Source organism: Hyla sarda, chromosome 1 (assembly GCF_029499605.1).
Source record: "Hyla sarda isolate aHylSar1 chromosome 1, aHylSar1.hap1, whole genome shotgun sequence".
Lineage (NCBI taxonomy): Eukaryota > Metazoa > Chordata > Amphibia > Anura > Hylidae > Hyla > Hyla sarda.
Window position 1 is genome coordinate 477100183 of NC_079189.1, and position 25190 is coordinate 477125372.

General features: G+C 45.9%; 1 protein-coding gene across 11 annotated transcripts in view; it reads right to left on the minus strand.

Moving 5' to 3' along the window:
- DUSP18 (dual specificity phosphatase 18) overlaps window positions 1-25190 on the minus strand; it is a 67684-nt gene that overhangs the window by 21641 nt on the left and 20853 nt on the right. The window contains exon 1 of one of the 11 annotated variants that reach the window (XM_056537264.1): window positions 7572-7659. The exons of 8 other annotated variants lie outside the window; for them this stretch is intronic. The gene's annotated coding sequence lies outside the window, so the exon portion shown is untranslated. Of the gene's footprint in view, window positions 1-7571; window positions 7660-25190 lie in introns of those variants that run through there. 2 more of the 11 variants (XM_056537265.1, XM_056537268.1) reach the window with 2 other exon arrangements.

Below are 25190 nucleotides of genomic sequence, written 5' to 3' on the forward strand. Positions count from 1 at the left end.
GTAATGACAGGCGATACAGGGGACAGAGCAGCGTGACGTCATGGCTCCGCCCCTCGTGACATCACGGCCCGTCCCCTTAATGCAAGTCTATGGCAGGAGGTGTGACGACCGCCACGCCCCCTCCCATAGACTTGTATTGAGGGGGGCGGGCCGTGACGTCGAGGGGCGGAGCCGTGACGTAACGATGCTCCGGCCCCTGTATTGCCCGTCATTACGCGCAGAGCGAACTCGCAGCGGGACTGCGGTGATCTAAAATCTTATCCCCTATCCTTTGGATAGGGGATAAGATGTCTGGGGGCGGAGTACCCCTTTAAAATTGTCCTTCTGTCCCTCCTTAACTCGTTTATTTTTCGTATAAGGGGCTGTATAAGGGCTCATTTTTTGTGCCATGGCCTTTAATTTTTATTGATACCATTTTTGTTTTGATGGGACTTTTGATTGCTTTTTATAAAAAATTTTCTTCTGGTATATTAAGCAAAAATACGCAATCCTTGACTTTGGTATTTTTTTTACATTTACGCCATTGACTATGTGGTTCCATTAACCTCTTAGGGATGCAGGGCGTATGCATATGCCCTGCATCCCCGATCCTTAAGGACTAAGGGCGTACCTGTACGTCCTGAGCATTTCCGTTCCCCGCCGCTCACTGGGTGGGGACCGGACCAGCAGGCATCCCGACACATCACCGAGGGGCCCATATCGGCGATCACTGCAAATTGCCGGTCAATTCAGACCGGCGATTTGCTACGATTCCATTTCCCGCTGCTCGCCGGGCGGGGATCGGAGTCGGATGCCTGCTGAAATCATTCAGCAGGCATCCCGGCACTTCGCCGAGGAAGGTCCTGAGGACCCTCCATATCAGCGATCGCCGCAGATTGCCGGTAAATACAAACCAGCGATCTGTGGCGATTCCGGGTCATCTGGGTCACATGTACCGGATAAGGATGGTGATCAGTGGTGTAGTATACACCACCAATCACCATCCGTACTGTACTGGGAGGTGGCAATGTAGCCCCCCCCCCCAAGTACAGATGTGATTGGGCGGCCGAAGTGACCGCACCAATCACAGTGTATGAGGAGGGTGGAGGAGAGCAGGAGCATGTTGCTCCGCACTGATCAGCACCATTTCACATCTGGTGCTGATCAGAGCGGAGCTCTGTCCTGTATCTCCCCCCTCACAGTCCAAAAAGTGCCATTTGGCAATGTTCTGTGCCCCCCTGGCACAGCAGCGTTTAGGGACAGTTTTAGATTAGGCAGGGAAAGAGATTAGGAGGTAAAAAAAAAATTTTTTTTCAGTGCACATCTGTAGGTGTCTGGGGGTCCGCAGCACCTTTAGCTGCGTGACCCGGGCCCTACAGGGTCACTGCGGTATGAGCCAGTGTTTTTTTTGGGCGCAGACCTTTTTTTTGCTAAACGTGTAGCCTGGCCCTCTTAGCCATAAAAGAGTGGTCTGCCACCATTAGCTAAAGCCCACCTGCCGCTGATCAGTCCCGTAGTACTGATCAGCATTTTGTTTTTTTTTGCGGTGCAGGCGTTTTTTCGGGTTATAGCGGCTTTTTTTATTTTTATATTTTGCATTGATAGGCGGTCCGTGCCACCACAAGCAGGCTTGTGCTGTGTGGACGGACCGTACCTCTGTGTGCGGCCTGCCCCACCGCTGTCAGTGAGTTATCACTGATCAGCATTTTTTTCTGGGTTCAGGCGGGTGCATTTTTCCGGGGTTAAGCGTTTTTTAAATTTTATTTTTCGGGTATTTTGTGTGGGAGTCTGTACGTGCCACCAGCCACTGTTCTGGGCTGAGTGGCCGGAACCCCCATTGACTTCTGCGCTCCCGCCGCCACTAAGCGCTAATCAGTGTGCACACCGCTGATTAGGTAAACGCTTTTTTTTTTTTCGCAGGGCTTTTTTTGCGCTAGAAGTCTTTAAAAAAAGTAAAAAAATATGTTTTTCCCTTTTTAGTTTATATTTTTTTCTATTAGGGTAGGTTTAGTTAGGTTAGGGCGGGTTAGGGAAGTAGTCTCGCACCACACCACACGCAGCACATACACTAATAAAGTTTTTCCCACACACATACACCCCCCCCATCCCCATTAGAGTAGGGAAATGGCCCGCAGGGCATTTTCAGTGGAGGAGGCATATGCCATACTTGCCTCCGATACTGAAAGCGCCTCAGGGGACAAGGAAGACCCCATCCTCCTTATTTCCTCGCCCTCCTCATCATCTAGTTCTGATGATGAGCCACCAGGGCGGTGGAGATGCCACCAAGCGAGGCCACAAACCTCCTGTGCCCCATGCTAGTATGAGTCCCCCTGGCGCTCATATTAGTCAAGCCCCCCAGCCAAGTTTACTGGTGCCTGGTACCGGCGAACTTGTCTGGACTCAGCCAGCGAGCCCGTGATTCCTGAGTTTGTTGGTGACTCAGTAATCAATATTGACATTGTCGGGTTCACTGAAATGGACTATTTCAGTTTTTTTTTTCAGTGACAACTTTGTCAATCTAATGGTTGACCAGACGAATCTGTACACCCAACAGTTCGTCACCGCAAACCCGGGCTCCTTTTTAGCTAGGCCTGGTGGCTAATTCCCAGTCAGTGCAACTGAAATGAGGACCGTTTGGGGCCTCGTGCTGCATATGGACCTAGTTAAAAAGCCAACGGTCAGGCAATACTGGAACGGGGACTTCCTCTACCAGACCCCGCTCTACAGTATGGCCATAACCCGTCCCCAGTTCAAGGCCATTCGGAAATGTTTGCATTATGCTGATAATGCTGCATGTCCCCCCCCCAAACTGATCCCGCGTATGACCGCCTGTATAAAATCAGGCCGGTCATCAACCACTTTGGGGTCAAATTTTGGAAGGCCTATGTCCCTGGGGGGAGGTCGCTATTGATGAGTCTCTCATTAGCTTTAAGGGGAGACTCAGCTTTTGGCAATACATCCCAACCAAGCGAGCGCGGTATGGTGTAAAGATGTATAAACTTTACGAGAGTACCTCAGGGAGTACCTCAGATCACCACTTTAGGCCTCAAATCTCATAGGTGCTGTCTCACTCCTAAGCCCTGTTTTGCACCCGAATGCTGCTTTTCCATCTTATATGGGGTATTTCCTTATTTTGGAGAAATTGGGCTACAAATTTTGTGGAGATTTTTTTCTCATACTACTTGTGAAACTAAAAAAAAATTGTGATTAACCACTTAAGGACCTAGGGCGTATGGATACGCCGCAGCGCAAACTCCTAGCGGGAAACTCACCGTAACCCAACAGTGCGAAAGTACCCTAAAAACACTACACTAACACATAATAAAGGGTAAAACACTACATATACACCCCCATAACACTGTCCCCCCCAATAAAAATTAAAAACGTATTGTACGGCAGTGTTTCCAAAACGGAGCCTCCAGCTGTTGCAAAACAACAACTCCCAGCATTTCTGGACAGCCACTGTAAACGCACATAGCCCCTGACTACCATTCCAAACGAATTCTCGTTCCAAAAGCTCAATGGCACTCCTCCTCTTCTGAGCATTGTAGTTCGCCAGCAGAACATTTTACGTCTTAACATGGGGTATTTCCATACTCAGAAGAAATGGGGTTACAAATTTTGGGGGTCATTTTCTCCTATTACCCCTTGTAACAATGTAAAATTTAGGGGAAAAACTGCATTTTAGTAAAAACTAATTTTTTTTTGCATTTACACATCCAACTTTAACGAAAAGTCGTCAAACAGCTGTGGGGTGTTAAGGCTCAGCGGACCCCTTGTTACGTTCCTTGAGGGGTGCAGTATCCAAAATAGTATGCCATGTGGGTATTTGCTGTTCTGGCACCACAGGGCCTTCCTAAATGCAACATACCCCCAAAAAACCATTTCAGCAAAAGTTGCTTTCAAAAAGCCAAATGTGACTCCTTCTCTTCTGAGCATTGTAGTTCGCCCGCAAAGCATTTTACGTCCTAACATGGGGTATTTCCATACTCAGAAGAGATGGGGTTACAAATTTGGGGGGGCATTTTCTCCCATTACCCTTTGTAAAAATGGTAAATTTGGGGGAAAAACTGCACTTTAGTGTGAATTTTTTTTTTCCATTTACACATCCGATTTTAACGAAAAGTTGTCAAACACCTGTGGGGTGTTAAGGCTAACTGGACCCCTTGTTAGCGTGAACAACTACTGCAGTGCCCTAAGCCTGGAGGGCTTGTTTCGGGAGGAGGGGTGGAAGCTCTGTTCATGAGAGGCACAGAAAGGCACTGGGCTTTTCCTGTCCGGTGATCCCAAGACATCGCCGACAGAGGGAAGAGATTGTCCTCTCTCAGTTAGTCTCCAGCTTCCTGTGCCGAGCACAGGGAGAAGGGGGGCGGAGCTGCCTGCCGCCATTATGGGTCCCGCTGGCCAGCAAGCTGGAGGAGATCCGATCAGCTGAAGTATAGAAAATCAGGAGCTGCAGAAAGTACAGGGAGCCGCTGCAAAAGCCGGCAGCTGCCCTGAGACAGAAACGGCTGCCGTAACTGTGAGTACACTGGCAGGTGGAGGGGATGATATACTCACCCATGGCTTCAACCAGCTTGTGGCCACACTGCATAATACCAGGCTAAGATAGTGGGGCGAGCAGGGACAGTGGGGGACCCAGACCCAGGGTACAACCTCCAGGCGCTGGCCATTGGAGAGAAGGGGTTAACAGTACATACTCTATGTCTATGCCCCTTTGTTGCATACTTTTTTTTTTCTCTCTCTCTGTCTGGGAGGAATTCAGGTGGAGAGAGGGTGGGGTAGTTAACCTCTTCAGGACGAAGGGCGCATGCATACGCCCTGCATCCTGAGTCCTTAAGGATGGAGGGCGTAAGGATATGCCCGTGGTAAATTCCGGTCCCCGCCGCTAGCCGGTCGGGGACCGGACCGGGATGACTGCTGATATCTATCAGCAGGCATCCCATGCATATGCCCAGGGGGTCCTGAGACCCCCCCATGGCGGCGTTCTCCAGAAATCGACGGTCAATTTAGACCAACTTTCGGCAGATCCGGGTCATAGCGGTGTCCCCGCAAAATCAGGGGGATCGGGGGTGTCCAAGACACCCCCGGTCCCCCTGAAGGGATAGGAGTTAGGTGGCAGGGGTGTCACCCCTCCTATCCCTGCTATTGGTCGTCAAGAAGCGACGACCAATAGCAGATCGGGGCGGGGGGTTAAAGTTCGGTTCCCCCGTCCTACCCACCGATGATAATCCGGGTATAACGGGGGAACTGTAGCGTGACCGGCGGTGGCGGTCCTTTACCTGACCGGTTGCGGCGGTGACGCGCGGCTCCCTGGTGAAGACTACGGAAGCCGGTGAGTAGTTGCCTAGCAACAACTGGGGAGGGGGCTAAAGTTTGGAGACCACTATACAGTGCTCTCTAAACTGTAGCCCCCCCCCCCCAGATGTTGCAAAACTACAACTCCCAGCATGCCCAGATAGCAGTTTGGGCATGCTAGGATGTGTAGTTTTGCAAGATTTAGAGGGCTACAGTTTGCAGATAACTGTGCAGTGGTCTCTAAACTGTGGCACTCCAGATCTTGCAAAACTACAACTCCCAGCATGCCCACACAGCAGTTTGCTGTCTGGGCATGCTGGGAGTTGTAGTTTTGCAACATCTGGAGGGCCACAGTTTGGAGATCACTGTGCAGTAGCCCTCCAGATGTTGCAAAACTGCAAATCCCAGCATGCCCAAACAGATAACAGCTGTCTCGCCATGCTGGGAGTTGTAGTTGCGTACCTCCAGCTGTTGCATAACTACATCTCCCAGCATGCCCTTCGGTGATCAGTACATGCTTGGTGTTGGAGTTTTGTAACAGCTGGAGGCACCCTGGTTGAAAAATACTGAGTTAGGTAACAGAACCTAACTGAAGGTTTTCCAACCAGTGTGCCTCCAGCTGTTGCAAAAGTAGCTGTACAGGGTACATACACACGGGCAGGTTTACAGTAAGTTTCCTGCTTCAAGTTTGAGCTGCGGCAAGAGCTGCGGGAAACTCACTGTAAACGTGCGCCAGTGCGAATGTACCCTAAAAACACTACACTACACTACACTAACACATAATAAAGGGTAAAACACTACATATACACCCCCTTACACTGTCCCCCCCCCCCCCCCCCCAATAATAAAAAACATTGTACGGCAGTGTTTCCAAAACGGAGCCTCCAGCTGTTGCAAAACAACAACTCCTAGCATATCTGGACAGCCACTGACTGTCCAGCCATGCTGGGAGTTTAGCAACAGCTGGAGGCAGCCTGTTTGTGAATCACTGGTGTAGAATACACCTATGCAATCCCTATTTTAGTCCTCAAATGCGCATGGCGCTCTCTCACTTCGGAGCCCTGTCGTATTTCAAGGAGACAGTTTAGGGCCACATATGGGGTATCTCCGTACTCGGGAGAAATTGCACTACAAACTTTGGGTGGCTATTTCTCCTTTTACCCCTTATGAAAAGGAAAAGTTGGGGTCTACATCAGCCGGTTAGTGTAAAAACGAAGACCCCAAAAAGCAAAAAAAGACCCCCAAAATTAGTAACACAATTTCTCCTGAGTACGGAAATACCCATATGTGGGCGTAAAATACCCTGCGGGCACACAATAAGGCTCATGAGTGAGAGCGCACTATGTACATTTGAGGCCTAAATTGGTGATTTGCACAGGGGTGGCTGATTTTACAGCGGTTCTGACACAAACGCAAAAAACTAAATACCCATATGTGACCCCATTTTGGAAACTACACTCCTCACGGAAAGTAACGAGGGGTATAGTGAGCCTGAACACCCCACAGGTGTTTGACAAATTTTCGTAAAATTTGGATGGGAAAATGAAAAAAAATGCTGGCGTTGCCCTAAATTTTTCATTTTCACAAGGAAAAATAGGAAGAAAGCCCCCCAAAATTTGTAACCCCATTTCTTGGAAATGGAAAATACCCCATATGTGGATGTAAAGTGCTCTGCGGGCGAACTACAATGCTCAGAAGAGAAAGAGCGCCATTGGGATTTTGAAGAGAAATTTTTTTCCGAATTGAAGGGCACGTGTTTACAAAGCCCCCATAGTGCCAAAACAATGGACCCCACATGTGACCCCATTTTGGAAACTACACCCCTCACGGAATGTAATAAGGGGTGCAGTGAGAATTTACCCCCCCCCCCCCCCCCACAGGTGTCTGACCAATTTTTGGAACAGTGGTCCGTGAAAATAAAAAATTAAATTTTTCATTTCCACAGCCCACTGTTCCAAAGATCTGTCAAACGTCAGTGGGGTGTAAATACTCACTGCACCCCTTATTAAATTCTGTGAGAGGTGTAGTTTCCAAAATAGGGTCACATGTGGGGGGTTCACTGTTCTGGCACCACGGGGGGCTTTGTACATGCACAAGGCCCCCGACTTCTATTCCAACCAAATTCTCTCTCCATAATCTCAATGGCGCTCCTTCTCTTCTGAGCATTGTAGTGCGCCAGCAGAGCACTTGACGTCCACACATGGGGTATGTCCATACTCAGAAGAAATGGGGTTACACATTTTGGGGGGCATTTTCTTCTATTACCCCTTGTAGAAAGGTTAAAATTTACTTACCGAAATGTTTTCTTTCCATGAGTCCCGAGGCGGCACACAAAGGGTTATATCTTTCCTGTTTTCCTACTGGACAGAAGAATATGGTCCTAATAAGATTAATTAAACAATCAATTAATCAATTAACCTGGCACCTGATAACTGTCTACTATAAAACACCCCCAAAAAGAGAGACACATGTATAGTATGCAGCAAACAAAAACATTTTTTAATAGGGAGGGAACTGTGCCGCCTCGGGACTCATGGAAAGAAAACATTTCGGTGAGTAAATTTTAACCTTCCATATCGTCCCTCGGCGGCACAGAAAAGGACATGCAAAGGAGTACATTAAAGGGGGGGGGGGGGGTAGAGAAGAAGCTATTTCCAGCACGTGTCTGCCAAAGGACGCCTCTCTGCTAGTTATATCCAGCTTGTAGTGATCTATAAACGTGTCCGAGGATGCCCATGTTGCAGCTCTGCAAATTTGGTCAAAAGAGACTTGGGCCAAGTTTGCCCATGACGTAGAAACCGCTCTGGTGGAATGTGCATGGATACCCAATGGACAGACTTCTCCCCTGATGGAATAGCAAAGGGAAATTAAGTCCTTTAATCAACGCACCAGTGAGGCCTTAGAGGCTGGTTTAACCTTGTTAGGACCGGTAAATTGAAGAAATAAGGCCTCTGAGGATCTGAAATCTTTGGTTCTGTTGATATAGGAGAGAACCGCCCGCTTTACATCAAGAGTATGGAGGGAGGCTTGATGTTCATCATGAGGAGATGGATAGAAATCTGTTAAGAAAATCTCCTGGTTAAGATTAGTAATTGAACACACCTTTGGTCTGAAGGAAGGGTTTAAGCGAAAGAGAAGCCAGTCCTGCTGTATCTTCATGTAAGGAGGCTGAATGGAAAAAGCTTGGAGCTCAGACACTCTTTTCGCTGACGTAATGGCCACCAAGAATAAAACTTTCCATGACAGAAACTTGATGTCAGAATCCTCTATAGGCTCAAAAGGATGACCTTCCAGAGAACGGAGAACAGAAGGTAGGTCCCAGGCAGGAACTGGAGGCGATACTGCTGGACTAAGATTAGACAAAGCCTTGAAGAATCTTGACACTAATGCATTGTTAGAGAAACGGCCTTGATGAAAACTGTTAATGGCTGAAAACTGAACACGTAGTGTGTTAGGTTTGAGACCTTTTTTGTAGCCATCCTTCAGAAATTCGAGAACTTGAGAAAGGGAAGGAGAGTCTATATGAGGAACTAAACACCAGGCCTTGAAGCATTTCATGACTCTGGAATAGACCTTAAGAGTAGATGGTTTTCTTGAGGCATCTAATAAGTCCATAACATCTTTAGAGAAACCAAGAGAACGAAGTATTACCCTCTCAGAAGCCAGGCCATCAATCTCAGCTTGTGAAGAGCAGGATGGCAAAGACCCTCTTGTAGTAGGAGGTCTGGGAGAAGAGGCAACTCCCAAAGACATCCTTTCGAAAGCCTCCACGCGATCTGAAACCATGCCCTCCTGGGCCAGAACGGGAGAACTGCTAGAACTGTGGCATGATCTAGTTTGATTTTCAATAACATCCGAGGTATGAGTGGAAAAGGCGGGAACGCAAATAGGAATCTGTTGTTCCAAGGAAAGGAGAGACCGTCCAGGTGGTCTGGGAGGTCTTTGCGATAAATGGAGTAAAAGGCATAGATCTTCCGATTTGCTCTTGTAGCCATGACATCCATTTCTGGATGACCGAACTTCTTGGTTTTCAGCCTGAAGATTTCTGGATTGAGACTCCATTACGCTGGATTGAATTTCCTCCTGCTCAGGAAATCTGCCTGGAAATTTAGAGAACCTCTGATGTGTACTGCACGGAGGTCCACAAGATGGTCTTCTGCCCAAGCCATCAAAGGGCGACATTCCTCCATCATCTGAGGAGATCTAATTCCGCCCTGCTTGTTGAGATAGTAAACAGACGGGAGGTTGTCTGATTGAACCAGGGCTTGAAAGCCCTGTAACAGAGAGGAAAAATGAGTTAAGGCAAGACGTATAGCTCTAAGCTCTCTGCGGTTAGAAGACAGAGACGCCTCGGACTTATTCTATGTACCCTGTGCCCATTCGAACCCTAAATGCGCTCCCCAACCGCTGGCAGAGGCATCCGTGGTTAGGGAAACCTGAGGAAAGGACCGCAAGGATCTGCCTGAATCAACCTTATCCGGGTGCAACCACCAGACTAGATCCTGCTTAGTGGAGGAGGAGAGAGACATAAGTTTGTCCAAGCCCTCCTGTTCCGCTGGTTCAAGATGTCTAGCTGGAGAGGTCTCATGTGAGCTCTTCCCCAAGGCACTGCATCCAGAGCTGACGTCATTAAACCCAGTACGCTCATGGCAGAACGCACCGAAAACTCTGTACAATTCAAAAGACAATTTACCTCCGTCTTCAGCTTGGCAAGCCTGTCTTCTGACAAGTATAACCTCATGGTTACTGAGTCGATCAAGAAGCCCAGGAACTTCCCCCGAGACGTGGGAGTCAGCATGGACTTCTGGAAGTTGAGAAGGAACTGAAGCACCTCGATTGTGATGTGAAGATGATGAACCAGAGTCTCTTCTGAGTGGGCAAGAACCAGCCAGTCATCTAAGTAAGGGATTAGGTTCACTCCCTGAAGACGGAGATGAGCAGCCAGTACCACCGCCACTTTGGTAAATACCCGAGGGGCTGATGACAGGCCGAAGGGCAGGCAGGTGAACTGGAAATTAAGAATGTCCTGGTCTCTGACTATTGCTAGTCTGAGAAACCTGCGATGTGACTTGAGGATAGGAACATGAAGGTAGGCATCCTTCATGTCTATAGATGCCATGAAATCTCCTTCTTCTAGGAGACCTGTCACAGATCTGATGGACTCCATCTTGAAATGTTTTTTCATGATGTACTTGTTTAGGAACGTGAGATCGATTACAAGTCTCCAAGACCCTCCTTTCTTGGGGACCGCAAACACTCTGGAATAAACCGCAAAACCTTTCTGAGATGAGGGGACCGGTTCCAGCGCTACTTTCTGGAGAAACTCGAGGACTAACGGAAGCACACGGTGATCTTGCCTGTTGATGAAGAATTTGTTTGGAGGGATTCTTGTGAACTCTAGGGCATAGCCCTTTGACACAACAGAGTTTACCCACAAGTCTGATGATGTTTGACACCAGAGAGAGGCAAAAAGGGAGAGTCTGGCGCCGACTCGGGGTAAACAACAGTTGGCGTCAAAAACCTTTTGACATATCACCTCCCTGAGGCGATTTCTTCTTATAGGAAGATTGTGGCCTGGATTGACGCCTCGGTCTGCCTCTTTGAGACATGAATCTTCTGTTTTGTGGAGAGGACCTGTACTGCCTCCTTTTAGGAAGGAACTTAGGCTTCTTAGAAGGCGATGAGAAAAACACCCCCTTCTTGTTACTCATGCCTTCTAAGATAGGGTTGAGCTGAGAACCAAACAGTTCCCGTCCTTCGAAGGGGAGAGAGCAAAAATGATTTTTGGCGGGTATATCACCTGACCATTCCTTTAACCAGAGGGCTCTCCTTGCAGTAGTGGAACTGGTGAGAATCTTGGGAGTTGATTCTTATTACATCCAACGGAAAATCTGCAAAGAAGTCTGCTGCCATCTTCATCTTAGATATGTAAAATCTCATTTCTAGGGACTACTTCCAGTAAATCACAAGTTAATTGAGTGAGCCATGTTCGGAGCACGCGTCCCACTGAGACTGAAGCTGAGGCGGCCTTGCATGCTGAGATCCTTTTGAGGGACCCCTCTGCTCTCCTATCCATTTGATCACGCAAAAGGGAGGATTCATCAGAGGGAAACATAGATTTCTTTGATAGCCTCACCACAGCTAGATCCACTCGTGGAAGTGAATCCCATGATTCTGTGATCCCTGGATCCATTTTATAGGTTGCTTTGAACCTGGATCCAAGATCCAGCTTCTTTTCCGGCTTTTGCCATTCTGCTTTAATAAGCGGATCCAAAAGCGGTTGACCGGGAAAAGAAGAACTACTAGAGTGGGGAAAATAAAAAAGAGAGTCCTTTTTAGACAAGTCCTTTTCCACAGGCTCCCCTTCCACAGTCTTCTTAACTGCCCTAATTAATGAGTTAACTTTCTCTTTTTTGAAGAGAAAGCAGTCCTCCGTGGTACCAAGATCTTTTGGTTCAGGGGAAGAAGAAGAATTTATTTGACCCTCAGAGGATGTATCAGAGGATGATATAGGAGAACATGGAGTCTTAGAAGCTTTGGGCTTGGACTTGGAGGATTTATGATGAGATGATACCTCAGACAAAACGGATTGGAGGCTAGTTTTGAACCAACCCAGAAACTGCTTTGCCTCAGACTGAAAAGAGCTGGGAGCAAGAGTATGTTCAACAAAATTCACACACACATCCTGGGTGTACTCATCCGGTAAGGGTTGTGAACAATGAAGGCAACATATATGGTGCTTCTTCCTTTTCCTAGACCAGAGGTCAGTAGATCTGTCCATTCTAAAAATAGAAATCAGAGGACAAAGAATAAGAAAGGTGCTTGTGACGGACTGACTCCGCCAAAAGTGACTTCTCCTTCCGGATGACAAGCCACAGCATATCCCAGGCAATATCCCCAGGCAGAACTAGAGATTATTGCATCCTTGTACCCAAAGAACCAGGCAACACCAGTCTTCAGGTATAAAATCCGAACTCTTTATTGAGGAACAAGTGTCTTCTTTTATAGGAAGGACATCACAGGGGGAAGGGCAGTAAAGACAATAGAGGTGACAGATAGTCTGTGAGATAATCCAATAAAGGTAATCCAGGTGACAGGTAGTCTGGGAGATAATCCAACAAAGTTAATCCAGGTGACAGGTAGTCTGTGAGATAATCCAATAAAGGTAATCCAGGTGACAGGTAGTCTGTGAGATAATCCAATAAAGGTAATCCAGGTGACAGATAGTATGGGAGATAATCCAATAAAGGTAATTAGCTCTCCCTATACAGTGCATTGAGTGCCAAAGGTGTATTGTGCACAGAAAGTGTATGAAAACAGTAAATAAAAGTATTTTAAATCTGAGCTTTATGTCACTGGACAATATAAACTGAGGGGTACAAATAGTGATGTCCTAAAGTCCATCCAAGTAGGTAGGGTGACTCTAGGATCTGTCACAGTGCTATCGGCAGATGACATAAACTATGCACGGCCAGAGGACCCCAATCCCTATATATTGCAAGGATTGACCACTTCATACCTAACGGTATCATAAGGGCAATAAAAGGCAGTACTGAGAATCAAAACAGACATACCTTTTAACTAGCAGATTAGCGCGCCTGGCCGAGGCTAGACCGAGGACCGGAACCGCTCTGCTTAAATGATCTTGCCATAAACCGGAAGTGAGATGCAACGATAGGGGAATACTCGCATCTGACAAAGTGGAAGAAAAACTGTCTCCAGCGTGGACTCCGGAAGTACGTCATCCACAGGCGCGCGCTCCGGCCGAGGCGCACAAACAGAGTGAGACCCGGAAGTGCACGCCACCACAATATGTGTCTAACAAGGCACAGAGGCTGGGGAAAGAGCAGGAACTGAAACGGTAAGAGAACTAAAGAGATCCCGATACAAAAAATCTCTCCAGTCTCCCCCGTCGGCCCTGATCTACATGCACTTCCAGATCCTGGAAGTCGCATGTCCCGTAAAGCGTACCGGAGGCCTGAGAAACCCGCAGGCAGAGCCAGTAGCATAAGAGAGAAAAAACCCCTAAGGGGATGGCTATATACCACAGTGTGCCCGAGATCATAGTGTCCGCAGGACAGAAGAAAAAAACATGTGTCTCTCTTTTTGGGGGTGTTTTATAGTAGACGGTTATCAGGTGCCAGGTTAATTGATTAATTGATTGTTTAATTAATCTTATTAGGATCATATTCTTCTGTCCAGTAGGAAAAAAGGAAAGACATAACCCTTTGTGTGCCGCCGAGGGACGATATGGAATGTAAAATTTGGGGAAAAAACTGCATTTTTGTGAAAAAAAATTCATTTACACATCCAACTTTAAAAGTCGTCAAACACCTGTGGGGTCTTAAGGCTCACTGTACCCCTTGTTACGTTCCTTGAGGGGTGTAGTTTCCAAAATAATATGCCATGTGTTTTTTTTTTTTTTTTGCTATTCTGGCACCATAGGGGCTTCCTAAATGTGACATGCCCCCAAAAACCATTTCAGCTAAATTTTGTTTCCAAAAGCCAAATCTGAGCATTGTAGTGCGCCCGCAGTGCACTTGACGTCCACACATGGGATATTTCCATACTCAGAAGGGATGGGGTTACAAATTATGGGGACATTTTCTTCTATTGCTCCTTGAAAAATGTAAAATTTGGGGGAAAAAACAGCATTTTTGTGAAAAAAAGAAAAAAAAAGTATTTACACGTCCAACTTCAACGAAAAGTCGTCAAACACCTGTGGGGTGTTAAGGCTCACTGGACCCCTTGTTACGTTCCCTGAGGGGTGTAGTTTCCAAAACGGTATGCCATGTGGGGGTTTTCTTGCTGTTCTGGCAACATAGGGGCTTCCTAAATGTGACATGCCCACCAAAAAACATTTCAGAAAAACTCACTCTCCAAAATCCCATTGTCGTGCTCTCTCTTCTGAGCCATCTAGTGAACCCAGTGAACACTTCACATACACATATGAGATATTTCCTTACTCGAGAGAAATTGGGTTACAAATTTTAGGAAAATGTTTCTCCTTTTACCCCTTGTAAAAATTAAAAAACTGGGTCTACAAGAACATGAGAGTGTAAAAAAAATGAATTTTCTCCTTCATTTTGTTGCTATTCCTGTGAAACACCTAAAGGGTTAACACACTTACTGAATGTCATTTTGAATACTTTGAGGGGTGCAGTTTTTATTATGGGGTAATTTGTGGGGTATTTCTAATATGAAGGCCCCTCAAATCCACTTCAAAACTGAACTGGTCCCTGAAAAATTCTGATTTTGAAAATGTTGTGAAAAATTGAAAAATTGCTGCTGAACTTTGAAGCCCTCTGATGTCTTTCAAAAGTAAAAACATGTCAACTTTATGATGCAAACATAAAGTAGACATATTGTAAATGTGAATCAATATATCATTTATTTGGGATGTCCATTTTTCTTATAAGCAGAGAGTTTCAAAGTTAAAAAAATGCAAAATTTTAAATTTTTCATCAAATTTTGGAATTTTTCACCAAGAAATGATGCAAGTATCGACGAAATTTTACCACTAACATAAAGTAGAATATGTCACGAAAAAATTATATCGGAATCAGAATGAAAAGTAAAACCATCCCAGAGTTATTAATGCTTAAAGTGACGATTGTGCTTCTGTATACAAGAATGCAAAGTATACAAGTGAGAGGTACTTAAAATTTAAGGGACTTTAAATCAGTGGTACTCCGGCCCTGATTTGCAAAAAAGGCCTGCGTCCTTAAGGTGAAAATGAGCTGCGTCCTTAACCCCTTAAGGACTCAAGGTTTTTCAGTTTTTGCACTTTCGTTTTTTCCTCCTTACCTTTTAAAAATCATAACCATTAAAATTTTCCACCTAAAAATCCATATTATGGCTTATTTTTTGCATCACCAATTCTACTTTGCAGTGACATTAATCATTTTACTAAAAAATTCACGGCGAAACGAAAAAAAAAAATCATTGTGCGACAAAATCGAAGAAAAAACATAATTTTGTAACTTTTGGGGGCTTCCGTTTCTACGCAGTGCATATTTCGGTAAAAATGACACCTTATTATTCTGTAGGTCCATACGGGTAAAATGATACCCTACTTATATAGGTTTGATTTTGTCGTACTTCTGGAAAAAATCATAACTACATGCAGGAAAATTTATACGTTTAAAAATGTCATCTTTTGACCCCTATAACTTTTTAATTTTTCCATGTACAGGGCGGTATGAGGACTAATTTTTTGCACTGTGATCTGAAGTTTTTATTGGTACAATTTTTGTTTTGATCAGACTTTATCACTTTTTATTCATTTTTTAATTATATAAAAAGTGACCAAAAATGCGCTTTTTTGGACTTTGGAATTTTTTTGCGCATACGCCATTGACCGTGTGGTTTAATTAATGATATATTTTTATAGTTCGGACATTTATGCACACGGCGATAACACATATGTTTATTTTTTTTATTTACACTTTTATTTTTTTATGGGAAAAGGGGGGTGATTCAAACTTTTATTAGGGAAGGGGTTAAATGACCTTTATTAACACTTTTTTTTTACTTTTTTATTGCAGTATTATAGGTCCCATAGGGACCTATAACACTGCACACACTGATCTCTCATGCTGATCACTGGCGTGTATTAACACGCCTGTGATCAGTGTTATCGGCGCTTGACTGCTCCTGCCTGGATCTCAGGCATGGAGCAGTCATTCGTCGATCGGACACCGAGGAAGCAGGTAAGGGCCCACCCGGTGTCCTGTAAGCTGTTTCACCGCGGAGGTCCCGAACAGCCCGACTGAGCAGCCGGGATACTTTCACTTCAGATGCAGCGGTCAGCTTTGATCGCCGCGTCTGAAGAGTTAATACGGTGATGTCCTGTATTAACCGCGGGTCCTGGCCATTGATAGCCGCCGGGACCAACCCGATATGACGCGGGGACACCGCATGACCCCGCGGCATATCGCGGGAGCCGGCGGAGGACGTAAATATACGTCCTGCGTCGTTAAGGGGTTAAATAATTAGCAGCTGATAAATTGCAGCTGCTTGCAGCCAGCTATCCATTTGCATTCACTTCCAGGCAGTGGAAGAGAGAGGTGGTTTGTGGTAAATATAAAAGCACTAAGTACACTAAGCGATTGTTGAGCTGGCGATTGTGCGTCTGTATACAAGAATGCAAAGTATACAAGTGAGAGGTACTTAAAATTTAAGGGACTTTAAATTGAAATATTTGATTGTTTTTTTACTGTTAATTTTTGCAATCCCCAAATCTAGTATGGCCTCCATGTTGGAAAAGGCAGTCCAGTGTGCATCTTCACAATGTATGCAATCCTTGAACAGCAGTTTGAGGGTGCATATTGTTGTGCGAGTTGTTCATTTGGAAGCCCAGATCCTGGATCTAGAGGAGCAACTGTCAGCACTGAGACACATTGACAACTTGGAGAGGAGTCTCCTGCTCACTGAGCAAGTACTCTCTGGGGTAGAGGTGGGGGTGGATAGTGGGACGGAGGTGCAGGACAGTCAGGCAGTTAGCTGGGTTACAGTTAGAAAACTGGGTAGAGGGAAAAGTGTCAGGGAGGCTAGCCCTGATCTGGCACACCCCAACAAGTTTGCCCAGTTGGCAGATGAGGGGGATGCCATTTCAGAGCTAGCAGTACTGCAGCAGGACTCTGCCTCTGACTGCCAGAGGGGTGTCTGCTCCAGTAAGGAGGGAGGGAGGAGTGCAGGGCAGGCCAGACAGGTACTGGTAGTGGGGGACTCCATTATTAAGGGGACAGACAGGGCGGGATCGCCGAACAGTATGTTGTCTTCCTGGCGCTCTAGTTCGGCACATCGTGGATCGGGTTGACAGGTTGCTGGGTGGGGCTGGAGAGGACCCAGCAGTCATGGTGCATATTGCCACCAATGACAAAGTAAGAGGTAGGTGGAGTGTCCTTGAAAATGATTTCAGGGACCTAGGCCGCAAGCTTAAAGTGGTACTCCGGCCCTGAGACATCTTATCCCCTATCCAAAGGATAGGGGATAAGATGTCTCACCATGGGGGTCCCGCCACTGGGGACCCTAGCAATCTTGTATTCGCCACCCACCTGTTTGAGCTGCACGCTTCGGTGCCAGCTCACAAACAGCCGGGTGGCGAACATGGGGCAGGAGTATCGTGACATTACGACTCCGCCCCCGTGTGACGTCACCCCCCCGCTATGCAGGTCTATGGGAGGGGGCTTGACAGCAAACCCCTTCGGGGCGGAGCTCATTATAACCCTAAGGATGGGAGCATTTTTTGCAATTCTGACCACTGTCACTTTAAGCATTAATAACTCTAGGATGCTTTTCTTTCTGATTCCGAGATAGTTTTTTCGTGACATATTCTAGTTTATGTTAAATTTTTGTCGATACTTGCATCATTTCTTGGTGAAAAATTCCAAAACTTGATGAAAAAATAGAACATTTTGCATTTTTCTGACTTTAAAGCTCTCTGACTGTAAGGAAAATAGATATTCCAAATAAATGATATATCGATTCACAAATACAATATGTCTACTTTATGTTTGCATCATAAAGTTAACATGTTTTTACTTTTGGAAGACACTAGAGGGCTTCAAAGTTCAGCAATACCCCACAAATTACCCCATTATAAAAACTGCACCCCTCAAAGTATTGAAAATGACATTCAGAAAGTTTGTTAACCCTTTAGGTGTTTCACAGGAATAGCAGCAAAGTGAAGGAGAAAATTCGGAATCTTCATTTTTTACACTCACATGTGTAGACCCAGTTTTTGAATTTTAACAAGGGGTAATAGGAGAAAAAGCCCCCCAAAATTTGTAACCCAATTTCAGTCGAGTAAGGAAATACCTCATGTGTATGTGAAGTGCTCGGCGAGCGCAGTAGAGGGCTCAGAAGGGAAGGAGCGACAATGGGATTTTGGAGAGTGAGTTTTTCTGAAATGGTTTTTTGGGGGCATGTCACATTTAAGAAGCCCCTATGGTGCCAGAACAGCAAAAAAAAAGAAAAACACACATGGCATACTATTTTGGAAACTACACCCCTCAAGGCATGTAACAAGGGGTCCAGTGAGCCTTAACACTCCACAGGTGTTTGACGACTTTTTGTTAAAGTCGGATGTGGAAATGAGAAAAATTATTTTTTTCACTAAAATGCTTCCCCCGCCTCCAAATTTTACAAGGGGTAATAGAAGAACATGCCCCCAAAATTTGTAACCCCATTTCTTCTGAGTATGGAAATACCCCATGTGTGGACATCAAGTGCTCTGCTGGCACACTACAATGCTCAGAAGAGAAGGAGCGCCATTGGGCTTTTGGAGACAGAATTTGTTTGGAATGGAAGTCGGGGGCCATGTGCATTTACAAAGCCCCCCGTGGTGCCAGAACAGTGAACCCCCCCCCCACATGTGACCCCATTTTGGAAACTACACATCTCTCAGAATTTAATAAGGGGTGCAGTGAGCATTTACACCCCACTGGCGTTTGACAGATCTTTGGAACAGTGGGCTGTGCAAATTAAAAATTAAATTTTTCATTTTCACGGACCATTGTTCCAAAAATCTGTCAGACACCTGTGGGGCGTAAATGCTCACTGTACCCCTTAATACATTATGTGAGGGGGGTCCATTGTTCTGGCACTATGGGGGCTTTGTAAACACACGTGGCCTTCAAAACCCGCAGAGCAGTTTACATCCACATATGGGGTATGTTATTACTCTGAAGAAATGGGGTTACAAATTTTGGGGGGCTTTTTACTTATTTGCCCTTGTGAAAATGAAAAATTTAGGGTAACACCAGCATTTTAGTGAGAATTTTTTTTTTCTTAATTTTCCCATCCAACTTTAACAAAAATTCGTCAAACACCTTGTTACTTTCCGTGAGGGGTGTAGTTTCCAAAATGGGGTCACACGTAGGTATTTATTTTTTTTGCGTTTATGTAAGAACTGCTGTAAATCAGCCACCCCTGTTCAAATCACCAATTCAGGCCTCAACTGTACATAGTGCGCTCTCACTCCTGAGCCTTGTTGTGCGCCCGCAGAGCATTTTACGCCCACATATGGGGTATTTCCATACTCAGGAGAAATTGCGTTAGAAATCTTGGGGGTCTTTTTTTCCTTTTACCTCTTGTGAAAATAAAAAGTATGGGGCAACACCAGCATGTTAATGTAACATTTTATATTTTTTTACCCTAACAGGCTGGTGTAGACCCCAACTTTTCCTTTTTAAGGGGTAAAAGGAGAAAAAGCCCCCCAAAATTTGTAGTGCAATTTCTCCCGAGTACGGAAATACCCCATATGTGGCCCTAAACTGTTTTCTTGAAATATGACAGGGCTCCGAAGTGAGAGAGCGCCATGCGTATTTGAGGACTAAATTAGGGATTGCATAGGGGTGGACATAGGGATATTCTACGCCAGTGATTCCCAAACAAGGTGCCTCCAGCTGTTGCTAAACTCCCAGCATGCCTGGACAGTCAGTGGCTGTCCAGAAATTCTGGGATTTGTTGTTTTGCAACAGCTGGAGGCTCCATTTTGGAAACACTGCCGTACGATACGTTTTCATTTTTATAGGGGAGGACAGTCTAAGGGGTGTATATGTTGTGCTTTACCATTTATTTTGTGTTAGTGTAGTGTAGTGTTTTTAGGGTACATTCACACGAGCGGAGGTTTTATGCCACAGCTCAAACTTTGCCGCAGGAAACCCTCTGTAAACCCGCCCGTGTGAATGTACCCTGTACATTCACATGGGGGGGGGGCAAACCTCCAGCTGTTTTAAAACTACAACTCCCAGCTTGTACTCATCGCCGAAGGGCATGCTGGGAGATGTAGTTATGCAACAGCTGGAGGTATGCAACTACAAATCCCAGCATGCTGAGACAGCTGTTTGGGCATGCTGGAAGTTGTAGTTTTGCAACATCTGGAGGACTACAGTTTAGAGACCACTGCACAGTGATCTCCAAACTGTGGCCCTCCAGATGTTCCAAAACTACAAATCCCAGCATGCCCATACACCAAACAGCTGTCTGGGCATGCTGGGAGTTGTAGTTTTGCAACATCTGGAGGGCTACAGTTTAGAGACCACTATATAGTGGTCTCAAACTGTAGCCCTCCAGATGTTGCTAGGCAACTCACCGGCTTCCATAGGATCCAGGGAGCCGCATCGCCATCCTCTTCTGCCGCCGATCGTCGCATCTGCCGCCGCCGATGGGTAAGTGGATCTTCGGTGTCGGTCCTCCTCGGTTTCCCGGTTCTGCCCCGCCTATTGTGGGTGGGCAGAACGGGGAAACCGAAAGTTAACCCCCCCCCCCCAGTCCCCGATCTGCTATTGGTCGTCGCTTCTAGATGACCAATAGCAGGGATAAGAGGGGTGGCACCCCTGCCACCTCACTCCTATCCCTTCAGGGGGATCGTGGGTGTCTTGGACAACCCCGATCCCCTTTTTTTCCGGGTCACCGTAGACCCGTAATAGCCACAAAACGCTGGTGTGAATTCACCGGTGATTTGCAGCTATCGATGACATGGGGGTGTCTCAGGACCCCCCTGGGCATTGGCACGGGATGCCTGCTGAATGATTTCAGCAGTCATCCCGGTCCGATCATCGCTTGGCGAGCGGCGGTAATTGGAAATGCGGATGGCGTACAGGTACACCCTCCCTCCATAAGTGACGGGACGCAAGGGCGTATCCATACGCCCTCCGTCCCCAACGGGTTAAACTGGGGACTGGGGGGAAGGAACCTACAATATAGAGGGGGAAGATAGTGTAGATAGAGAGGGGGGACTTATTGTAGCTTTGCAACATCTGGAGGGCTACAGTTTAGAAACCACTATATAGTGGTCTCAAACTGTAGCCCTCCAGATGGTGCTCGGCAACTCACCGGCTTCTGTAGGATCCAGGGAGCCGCTGCCGCCAATCGTCGCCTCTGCCACCGCCGATGGGTAAGTGGATCTTCGGCGTCGGTCCTCCTCGGTTTCCCCGTTCTGCCCCGCCTATTGTGGGTGGGCAGAATGGGGAAACCGAAAGTTAACCCCCCCCCTGTCCCCGATCTGCTATTGGTCGTCGCTTCTAGATGAACAATAGCAGGGATAGGATGGGTGGCACCCCTGCCACATCACTCCTATCCCTTCAGGGGGATCGTGGGTGTCTTGGACAACCCCGATCCCCCTTATTTTCCGGGTCACCGTAGACCCATATGACCCGGAACAGCCGCAAAACGCCGGTGTGAATTCACCGGCGATTTGCGGCTATTGACGACATGGGGGGTGTCTCAGGACCTGACTGGGCATTGGCATGGGATGCCGGCGGTGATCGGATAGGCGTCATAGGAAAAAAAAAACATACACCATTGAAATGTCTGAGGAGGATTATGACATAGTGGGTATGACAGAGACTTGGTTGGACGATAGCTGTGACTGGGTGGTCAACATACAGGGTTATATTCTATTCAGGAAGGATCGGTCAAAACGGAAAGTGGGAGGAGTTTGTACTACTATAATGTGGAGTCATTATGGGAAGAAATATATGGAGATAAGAATAAAAAAATTCTGATAGGGGTTTGTTATAAGCCACCAAACATAATGGAAGAGGTAGAAGATCAATTACTGAGGCAAATAAACAAGGCAGCAAATCAGAATGATGTGATAATAATGGGGGACTTTAACTATCCTGATATAAACTGGGAGACTGAGACTTGTGAATCTCATAAAGGAAACAGGTTTCTGACTATGGCTAAAGACAATCATCTGTCCCAAATGGTGCAGTGCCCGACCAGCGGGGGCACCCTACTGGACTTAATATTAACCAACAGACCTGACAGAGTAACTAATGTGCAAGTAGAAATAGAGCTGGGCAGTATGACCAAAAATGTGTATCACAGTATTTCTGTAACTTATGGCGGTTCCACGGTATATAACGGTATTTCTCTCCCCCCCACAAATCATGTGACCTCCGAGCGCTGTTCTGATTCTCCCTCCCCTCCCCGCCCAATTAATTATCAGCCCAGCGCTGTGCTGTCTCCATTGGGAACTAATCACATGTAATCCACAAGCGCTGACTTCCTCGTCCTCCTTTTTGTTGCGGGCCGCCGGCACAAGAAATCTGTACTGTACGCTGTATCCCTATGCCCGGGATGCAAAAGATAAACAAAATAAACTTTAACTCACCTCCCGTTGGTCCGGTACCGGCCTCACCTGCTTCCTGGGGACGGGAACATCGGAGAGCCGTCAGCCTATCACCGGCCGCAGCGATGTTCCGCTTCGGCCGGTGATAGGTTGAGCGCACTGTCATGTAGCCCATTGCTACGCCATTTTATGCTAGGACATTAGGGACCCACTCTAAATAGGTGGCCTTGACGTGGCGACTGGGCTTGTACCTTTTGATCAAAATGTATACTAACAACCTGTTAGTTTTTGAATTTATGCTGAGAAGCAAGTAGATCAAAATACAAAACGTAGATGTGCGACCATGTCTGTTTTCTCTACCTGAATTCATTAAAAAATATATTTTTAATTAAACTGCATGGTCAATGGTATACACGCAAAAAAATTCCAAAGTGCAAAATGGTGTATTTTCGGTAACTTTTTATACCATAAAAAAATGAATAAAAAGCGATCAAAAAGTCAGATCAAAACAAAAATGGTACTGATAAAAACTTCAGATCACGGCGCAAAAAATGAGCCCTCATACCGCCCCTTATACAGAAATAGGGGTCAGAATAGAACAATTTTAAACGTATACATTTTCCTGCATGTAGTTATGATTTTTTGCAGAAGTAATACAAAATCAAACCAATATAAGTAGGGTATCATTTTAACTCTATGGACCTACAGGATAAAGATAAGGTGTAATTTTTTTTTACACCTTATCTTTAGGCAATCAGATCAAGCCAGTAGGCAGCAATAAAACGAACGCCCAGCAATCAACAAGTGGAAAGTAGTCAGGGTAATCGAGCAATCCACCGGCAGGTGACATAACTGAAAAGGCTTGGCAAGCCAAAAACAAAGGAGGGGGTGGAGTGGAGTTAACAGACAGACAACACAAAAGACAGACACAACCGACCACAAAAGGGAAGAGGGAAGGGAGGAAAAAGGAAGGGAGGGAAAGAAGGAACAAGAAGGGAGAGAGAGGAAAAAGTGATAAGGTGTCATTTTAATTTTTTTTTTATTCGATTTTTATTGGTCTTTTTTTTTTTCAATAATACAAAACATACAAAAAGTTTAAACAACCGACATGAACGTGTAATATTAGACAGAGGACATAATACAAGACCTTTAAAAGCGTATCACGGTTAGAGTTGTAGGTCTTGCTATGAATTCTAAGCAAATAACATAGAATAAGATAAGCTAGTCATATCAAGTTCTAGGTTTCCTCCAGTTTACTGCATAGTAGGGATGGCGAGAGAAAAAGAGAAAAAAAAAGGGGAGGGGTGAGGAAGGGGGTAAGGGTGCGTGGTGTACTTGAGTGCGGCTAGATGACGTGATACTCGGTCACGATCCTAATTGGTGCATGAAAATTATGGGTGGAGATCTAGGAGAAAGGGGACCACATTAGTGGTCAGTGGGGGGGAGGAGGTCAAGAGCCTCAAAGAGCGATGAAAGGAGAGAAGAGATACAGAAAGGAATGAGATTTAGAGTAGGAGATAAGAAGTAAGAAGGGAGGCCTCTTAGCTGACATTTACAGAGGGAGATTAGCCACTGAGGGTGTGGGTGAGACCAGAGGAGACGGCGGCAAGGGAATATTGGAGGTGTAGTAAGGGGAGTCACGCCAAGGTGATCAAGTTTTCAGGAACCTATCATGGGTTCTACTTGTGCAGCAAATCAACTCCTCAAAGCAGCATATCTGGTTAAAGGGGTATTCCAGGCAAAACCTTTTTTTTATATATATCAACTGGCTCCGGAAAGTTAAACAGATTTGTAAATTACTTCTATTAAAAAAATCTTAATCTTTCCAATAGTTATTAGCTTCTGAAGTTTTCTGTCTAACTGCTCAATGATGTCACGTCCCGGGAGCTGTGCATGATGGGAGAATATCCCCATAGGAACTGCACAGCTCCCGGGACGTGAGTCATCAGAGAGCAGTTAGACAGAAAACAACACCTCAACTTCAGAAGCTAAAAACTATTGGAAGGATTACGATTTTTTAATAGAAGTAATTTACAAATCTTTTTAACTTTCCAGAGCCAGTTGATATATAAAAAAAAAAAAAAGTTTTGGCCTGGAATAACCCTTTAATTTTGTTTCTCCACTCCTCTATGGAGGGGGAGCAGGATTGTTTTCAATAGAGAGGAATAAGTGTTTTCGCAGCTGCAATAAGATGGGTGGCCAGGTCTGTCTTAGAGGGTGTGAAATTTTTGGTGGGCATATTTAAGGCTAATTGTGCATTGAGAGGGTGATATTAGTCGAAGTGACCTCTCGTACAATCTCCTCAACTCTCTCCCAGAATGCAGTAATCAGAGGACATGACCACCAGATATGGGTATACGAGCCAGGGTCGGTCTCGCATCTCCAGCATAGGTTCATGGGAGACAATTAATATGCGAACAGCCACTCAGGTGTTTTGTACCATCTGGAGGTTAGCTTGAAGGCATTCTCCTGAAGCCTCACACATCTTGAGAAACCATGACTGTTACCCAGGATCCACGTGGACTCCGACTCGGATAGAGAGATGCCCAACTCCCTCTCCCACGCAAGGAGGAAGGATGGTTTGTGAAGGTCACAGGGTTCCTTTAAGAGGTTATAGAGCGTAAATATTCTTAGTCTGCGGGTAGTGTCTTTGGTGAGTATGGATTCTTGATCGGTAAGTGATGTACGCAGGTCATTGTCAACATGAGCTTTCTCGCAGCAAGCGGTCACATGAGCGTGATGCAAGAATGACATGGCATAGGTATTCAGTAGTGGAGCAACTTGTGTGTGATCTATGTGGCTGGTTGAATCAAGTAAAGAGGATATA